We start from the raw sequence: 8006 nt of genomic DNA on the forward strand, positions 1-8006 counted from the left end.
TCGTTTCTATACTGTCGCTAGTTGAAAGGCACAGATAAATCGGTCTGCCTGCCCAACCAACCCTTCATAAACATTAACTTGTAAATTAAGGTCTTGGTGCTATTTAAATAAATAAGTACAAAATTAATTAAAAATTTGTGCGGTTTTATTTTATTTGGGCACCACCGAAAGTTAGCGTTAGTGAAAAAGCTCACTTACCCAACAGTGCCTGTTCAGACGAACACTATTGAGATCTATGCGCGTGTGCATCAGGCCTAAGCCATAAATAAGTATCGATAAGTGAGTGCTGCTGACACTCATAGTTTTATGTACAGGCTATTTTAGTCTAAAAAAATACTTATCACTTGTAAGATTTGTACACACCAAAAGGTTGCTGTGCGGGGTCAAAGATAACCCTCCCGCTTTGATAGCAAACGCGGCCTCTGCGTAGGCCATAGATTCATAGAAATTGTTCACGCCAAAGCGGCGCTTTCCAGATCCATTTCAACCGGCCCTGGAGCCGCAACAGTCGTGAGAGCCGCTCTTCTTGATCGCTTGCATCTCGCTCTCTCGCACTGTGAAGGGTCTCCACTCCGCTCTCCAAGCCGCTCTTGAAATTTCCACCCCGTAATTTTAAGTTTAGTTCTAATCTACAAGTGTAAAAACTGACCTGTGCCAGTAAAGGTGATATTTTCAAAGTGCAACCCCAAGTTCTTTTATTTCCGCGACGCGCAAGTCCAATTTTCTTTTTCGATTGATCGTACTGTCCAGAAGGAAGTCCACCCCCCACAATCATTTTTGGTCCTTCGAGCCGGATAATTCCAGAAGAGGAATTTACAGCAACTACCAGCGTTCACCGGTGGATTTTTTTTCTCAAAGATAAGTACAAATTTTCATATAGAAATATGCGATCGCCATATTGGCTTCGCCTAATTTCCAAGTCCATTATATATGTATATATGTATGTACATGGGTATGCACACTCCAATGCATACTTAATTCCAAAAACATATACAGTAGAATCCTGTTATAACGACTCCGCTTATAGTGTCCGTCCGGGTTGTGCGTCGAAAACTCGATGGTTTGGTTGGTCCCCATACAAAGTTATATGAAAGGGCCTTCGCTTAGAGCGTTTCCGCTTTTAGCGACAAACCGCTTATAAAAATGAAATGAATCAAGAAAATTGAAAAATTTAACCGGATATTGCGTCGTGCCGGAAAATGTTAGAAATGTATGTATTTGTCAGTGATCGGCACCCTTGCTTGTGTGCGTAGCAGCGACACGAAGGATCTTGCACTGGCACAACTCTCTGTTAGTTTTAGCTGTCGCCTTAACAACGCTGCTGCGAGAGAGAGACAGTCGAAGTGCAATGCCGACGTCACACTGTGTGTGCAGACCTCATAGTCTATTCCATGAGATGTCCCGTTATATTTCTAGTTTTTTCTGCTTTTTTCCGAGTAAAACTGAATGTTTTAATTTGCCAAATGCAATATGTGCAATAATAAGCTCATTCAGTTTTCAGTATTTAAAAAAACCTATGTTTTTGAATTTAATTTATTAAATTTTTCGTTATAATTAAAAAATTAATTTGATTTATTTTAAAAACCTATTACAAACACAGCAACCATAAAATAATCAAAAAAAAAAAAAAATTTTTTTCCTCCTTTTGCTTAGTGCGTCTTCCGGTTATAACGACGAAAAATGGTCGGTCCCTTGAAAGTCGTTATAACCGGATTCTACTGTATATATAAACGATCGCCATATTGCGACTTTGTATAATTTCCAATTGCAACCTTTTTCCAATTGCATTCTTAAATACAGTCCACATCTCCAAGAACATCAAAAACATTAATAAAACATTTACAAAGAAATTAAAATCCAATAAAAATAAAACTGCAAAAATTTAAATTTATTAATATAGTACTACATACACATATGTAAATGTATAAATTCCATCAATATATATACATATATGCATCCCGTTTTAGTAACTATATTATAACATCCAATACCAACATACATATACATCTCTTCTAGCTAAGTGAAAAGTGCGAAGAGAAATAAAAATAAATCACAAATTAAAATTATTTTGTGTGGGCAAATAATTTTTGTCCAGTGTGTGTATTCCAAGTGCATTTACATAAGCAGTAAGCAAGGAACGAAAGCTCTGCATATATGCACGTTATGCGTCCAGCATAGTTAAAATCAAAGAGCAATAAATAAATAAATAAAGAGTGTTGTGCGTGAGCTGGGGCAAACATATTTTTTTTTGCCCAGTGTGTTTTATTCCAAGTGCTTTTTACATCCAAATATGCACATATGTATTTCAAGATCACAACTTGAAGTAAAAAAGCCCAACATACTAATTACACTATATTTCCGATAACCACATCATCGATTAAAATTCCGCATCACAAATCCATGCATGCTCTTATAATATTTCCAGCTGATATTAATATCCATTTTATTTATTTATGGGCTTAAAATTTGCATAAGAGTATTGATGTGCTGGGGGCGTCCGATCTGAAGGCAGAAACTCCTTGGGGTCAGCGACGGCTGGCGGTGCTGCCTTCAGATCGGACGCCCCCAGCACATCATTTTTGATCCAATCGAGCCGGATTGGCCCAACGCCCGAAATTGCTCAAGATAAGTACGAAGATCTACATATATTAATTTGCCGGTCTGCAGTCAGCCACTCGAAAACACTGTTTCGTTTGACTTTCTGCATGATTTTTTCTAAAAATCCAAGTCCGATTTAATCCGAAAACGGCAATTATTAAGATCTCTGCCATTTTCCGTTTTTCTTTGATCGTGCCGCCATATTCCCCCAATTCCTCTTTGGCCCGTACATCAAAGTGAAACCGTACACATATGTATGTACATACAAGTATACATACATCAAATGAGCAAAATTCCAAACTTTAACAAAGAGCGAAAATTGCAAACTTTAATAAAAAGTGAAAATTGCAAACTTCAATAAAAAGTGAATATTCCAAAAATTCCAAAAAGTGTAAAGTGTGTAAAATATTCGAAGTGAACAGTGAAGAAATAATTTCTGTGAAAAAATTCCAAGTGTTCTGCCGAAAAAGGGCCCCCAATTTCAAAGTGTTTTTTGTCACTGTAGTCCTACGCTAAATATTTTGCACACCTTTTCTTGCAATACAGTCCACTTAATTAAAATCGAAAGCTCAACACATACCCGCCGGCAATATTTTTTAATAAATTTTCCGCCAAAAAAAAATACAAACATAATTATCCAAATATATTACATATACAACATACATATTTTCTACTTCCTACAGCGAAAATATACCAACATTAAAAGTTTTCCGTCGGCCTCCGTGTAGCATAAAATAAATAATTACAATCCACCACCGACTAGGAAAACTTTGTTGGTTGCAGTGTGTTTTATTTCTAACATTTTTTGGCGTGAGCGCGAATTGCACAAACGCACATACATAAATATATCTCCAAATATATTCCATATACTCCATACATATTTTCTACTTCCTACAGCGAAAATATACCAACATTAAAAGTTTTCCGTCGGCCTCCGTGTAGAATAAAATAAATAATTACAATCCACCACCGACTCGGAAAACTTTGTTGGTTGCAGTGTGTTTTATTTCTAACATTTTTTGGCGTGAGCGCGAATTGCACAAACGCACATATATACATATATACACTTATATCCAAATCCAGCATACCAATATACACATATACACCCATACCCATTAGGGAGCCGTTGCACGACATCCAGTGCAAGGTCTTAAACATATAAAATTTTTCCAAAGACAAAATAAATTATTTCTGAGCTGCAATAAATAAATTCCAACTCCAATAACAACACATAATTAATATTCCAGTCAAATTAAAATTAAAAATACCAAAATAATTGGAAATTAATTTTTTTATTATTTGATTTGTTTTTTTTGTCCAGCAACATACAATAATTTAAAAAAAAAAAAAAATTTATTTCTTTGTCTGGTTCCAAAAAATTTAAGTGTGAACGTCACTCCGTACGGCACACCGTTTGTTGATAGCTCAGAAATATTTAATAATATATAATAAATATTTGCAAATAAATTATTTTGGATAAATAATTAACTTCCATTCTTCGAATAAACTACCCGTTTTGTTTTTTTTTTGTCTTTACCACAGTTGGTATTATTTTCTAAAATAAAGTAAATAAATACCACACAAAATAATAATCACATATCCGTATTATAAATATACTAATTATAATATTCTTAATAACATTAAGAATAAATATTATTTAATTATTCTGGTTTTTTTTTCGCTCCTGTGCATATTAAATATACCCCGTTTCCACTGGGCATATATTCCTTTTTAATTTATCGTCGCTTCCATAGACCGTCTCCCTTTAGCGAGACAAATTCCACAAGTCAGCTAAATACAAATTTTTTCAAGAGTGCAATTCCAGCAACAAAGGTCTAAAATTTGTTTCTCACGACCAGCACACTCGTTTTCCAACCGAGGGTTCGTTTTTTGGCATGTCCAGTGAAGGTGGGAATAAAAAATCTCCCATTCCACCAACAAAAACTCCGAAAATTGTTGTCAAACCGCCCACACCTAAACCTTCCAGTAAGACTCCTTCTCCCCAAGGAAGGCTCACTCGTTCCGATACAAAAATGGCTCTAGCTGCGTCCGATCTTGCGCTGAATCAGTTCAGTGAGGTTTCAGATCGACTTAGTGAATTCGAAGCGAGATGCAACACTCCGGCGCCGACTCCCCCGAGCATGCCCATGCTAAATATCCGGCTCGAAGGACCAAAAAATGATGTGCTGGGGGCGTCCGATCTGAAGGCAGCAACTCCTTGGGGTCAGCGACGGCTGGCGGTGTTAGCTGTGGGGGCAAGAAAAGAACACACTCGGCGATCGCGAAAAGAAAGAAAGACTTGGATGTCGGGTGATAGCGCGGACCGGCCGGGCGTTTATTCAAGCGTATGACGTTTTGTAACTAACTTAAGCTATTCTAAGCTAGGCGCTTGGAGGCGCAGCGGAGACTTCTCGCGCTCGGGGAGTGGAGAGCCTGGACGGCCGAGAGCGACATGCTCCAAGCTTCGGGAGAGGGAGAGTGCGGTGTGGGGAGAAGCTCCGGGAGAGGGAGAGCGGGAGAGGCATGAACAAGTATTAACTTTAAAACAAAGTACTAATAAACTATATCGGATAAAAATTGTAGCTAATACTTGTAAGAAAGGCGAAAATTAAAAATTGCCTCTACTACGAAATTTCTACAACTAACTAACCCTTTTTTTGATGTTTTTTGAAGTCTTTCGTCACCCCTAACATAAAAAAATACACCCCATCTCCGTTGCAAAATCTTTGTAAGACAGTGTTATTTCCCAAAAAATCGACTTTTCCATTCCACGTGTGCTCTCTGATATTTTTTATTTTTTTAAATAAATTCAGAACATCTCCAAATAATTTTAAGAGGTTCCATTCCACGCGTTTCAAGGCTTTATTTATTGCCTTATCAATTTCTCTGATCGGACTAATTCAACCGTGTTGAAGTTTTTCCTCCTTCGGGCATTACGTTCCATTCCACGTATCCCAACGCATATTCTTTCTAAATATACTTGGACTGGAGACCATTAGGGCGGCAGGCGCGGGGACCGCCTAAATGCGTACAGTGCTACATAACAAGTAGGAATATTGTTATTCCGTGTACGAAACTCTGGCGGCTCAACTTAGCGAGCAAATAGAGAGAGCGACGGCTCCAACAAACTCTACAAACCCGCCAAGTTATATTCCCTCCGGATGTCGCTTACCTCCATGTGACACCGAAGTTTTTGAGGGTGATTATATAAAATGGCCAACATTTAGGGACCTTTTTACAGCAGTTTATGTCAACAATCCTAGGTTGACACCGGTCGAAATACTTTTCAATCTCAACGCTTAAACTAGCGGCGAGGCTAAGGCAATCGTAGCCAAGTCCCCTCTCACAAATGAGGGTTTCGATTCAGCATGGGCAGCGCTTCGAGACCGTTTCGAAAATAAGAGACTGCTAGTAAACAGCCAACTCAAACTCCTTTTTAACTTGGGGGTCCGTCAGTTCCGAATCAGGCCAGGCTCTGAAAGATCTTCAGAGCACAATCCAAGGGTGTTTAATCGCTCTGGCTCATTCCAACATTTCCACAGAGAGCTGGGACTGTCTCCTGGTATTCCTATGCGCCAGTAGATTACCAAAACTGACCCTCTTCTGATGGGAGCAGTCCCTTTCATCTAAATCCGACATTCCGACTTGGGATGAGATGAACACGTTTCTTGGTGACCGATACCGAACGCTAGAGGCGATTGAGGATATGAAACTAAGCCACAGCAATCACTCTACCACTAAAAGTCAACCCGTCTCCAGAAAGCTCAACTCCTTCGAAGCTAAGCTGGTTTCCAAGTAGTCATCCAGTACGCTTATGCCAGCGTTTTCTCCAGATGTCTGTCGATGCGCGAACCAAGAGAGGCCACCATCTACGTGAATGTACTAGCACTCACAGCTGCTTCACATGTCGAGTGCGGCATCATACGTTGCTGCATAACGGCAACCCCAATTCCCGTGGGTCAACTGCCGGAAATAGTTATTCTGCAATCCCCAAAAATCCAGCTGTACAGGGGGCCGCCAACGGTTTAGAAAATCTGCCCGTTGTGCAGAATTATTTCGCAACCGGTGCTAGAGCGGTTTTGCTAGGCACGGCCATTATCGACATATGCCACTTGGGCACGAACTAAAGGGCTCGCGCTCTAATAGACTCGGGTTCTGAGGCTAAGTTTATTACGGAACGCGTGTTCAATGTAATTAAACCGCCATTCCGCTGTAGTATGCTCACATATTGGGTACCCTCTGATCCAGCTACATATATTTAATTACAATGTTGCGCACTTAACATTGCGAGTTAATACATAAGCCAAATGTGCAGAGTAGCATAAACAAAAGGTTCCCAGCAACTCAAGTGCGAGCCCTGCAGTTCTGGCTGTTCACAAGTGAATTTTGGCAATTGCCAATCATGTGTGTAGGAAAGGGAAAGGGATATTCCTAAGTTTCCCTCTCTTCCTCACTCTTATAATACGATTTCGTTGCTTGCACCCGAAGGCAGCCCGACTCCAAATTTGTCTTCTATTCTTTCGTTTTTCTAATTGCACTGTTGTCATTCTCCGTTAGAAACAAAAAATTAGTTTTCGATGGAAAATACGGCTGAGGGGCGCTCGACTTATGTATACTCTTCTGATGCTAAAGTTCTTCAAATATAAATATAATATAACATATAATATATATATATATGTATACATATTATTATTTAAATTATGGAACCGAGGTAACCATAACATTGATTACAAATGTATGTGGATACATATAATATAACTCGCGTGTCATTTATGGTCGGTTACACCCAAAAAGAAGGGTATACTAAAAGGGTGAAAAATAAAATTTAACTGTGTCATTCTTTTGCGTAGTGCGTTGACAATATGTTGTCAAATTTCTTCATTTGTGCAACGGGAAGCGGAAATGTTTAAAAATCATGTAAGTGTCGTTAATATTACAAAAATATTATGTTTTTTACTACAAACTTATTTAAATCTTTTTAGGATTAAGCCATACACATGTTTGTCCGATAAATTCGTTTGAAAGGTAAGTTTGCGCTAAATTAAAAAAAAGTAATATATAATATGTAATAACGAAAATATTTTTTGTACCATAGATGGACGCAAAACAGCCGATGTCCTGCAAATACTCTACATAAATGATAAACAAAAACTTTCGAATTTCATATTTTTAATGTGCTTATCTCTTATGTTACAAAATAAGGTATTTTATAAAATAAATAAAAAATATATATATATATTGTTTTTCATATGAATTTGGGGATGAAATTTTGAACATTGGCATATATGATTTCCCTAAGGGCGATCCTCGAGGAAAACCCCGCTTCCACTTCCGCTCCGAATTCCTCTATGCCTTATACGAATTTTTTCCATACAAAATTCGTATAAGGCACCGAGGAATCGTTCGAT

The 8006-nt window shown here is 38.3% G+C and overlaps 1 long non-coding RNA gene across 1 annotated transcript; it reads left to right on the top strand.

Annotated features, from left to right (window-relative positions):
- The first annotated feature begins 7328 nt into the window (after window positions 1–7328).
- On the top strand, window positions 7329–7734 carry LOC122319722. Its single transcript, XR_006245294.1, has 3 exons — window positions 7329–7515; window positions 7581–7623; window positions 7694–7734. It is a non-coding gene; the product is annotated as an uncharacterized LOC122319722 (long non-coding RNA).
- Window positions 7735–8006: the final 272 nt, after the last annotated feature.

The sequence above is a fragment of the Drosophila ficusphila genome, unplaced genomic scaffold (assembly GCF_018152265.1).
Source record: "Drosophila ficusphila isolate 14025-0441.05 unplaced genomic scaffold, ASM1815226v1 contig_197, whole genome shotgun sequence".
NCBI lineage: Eukaryota > Metazoa > Arthropoda > Insecta > Diptera > Drosophilidae > Drosophila > Drosophila ficusphila.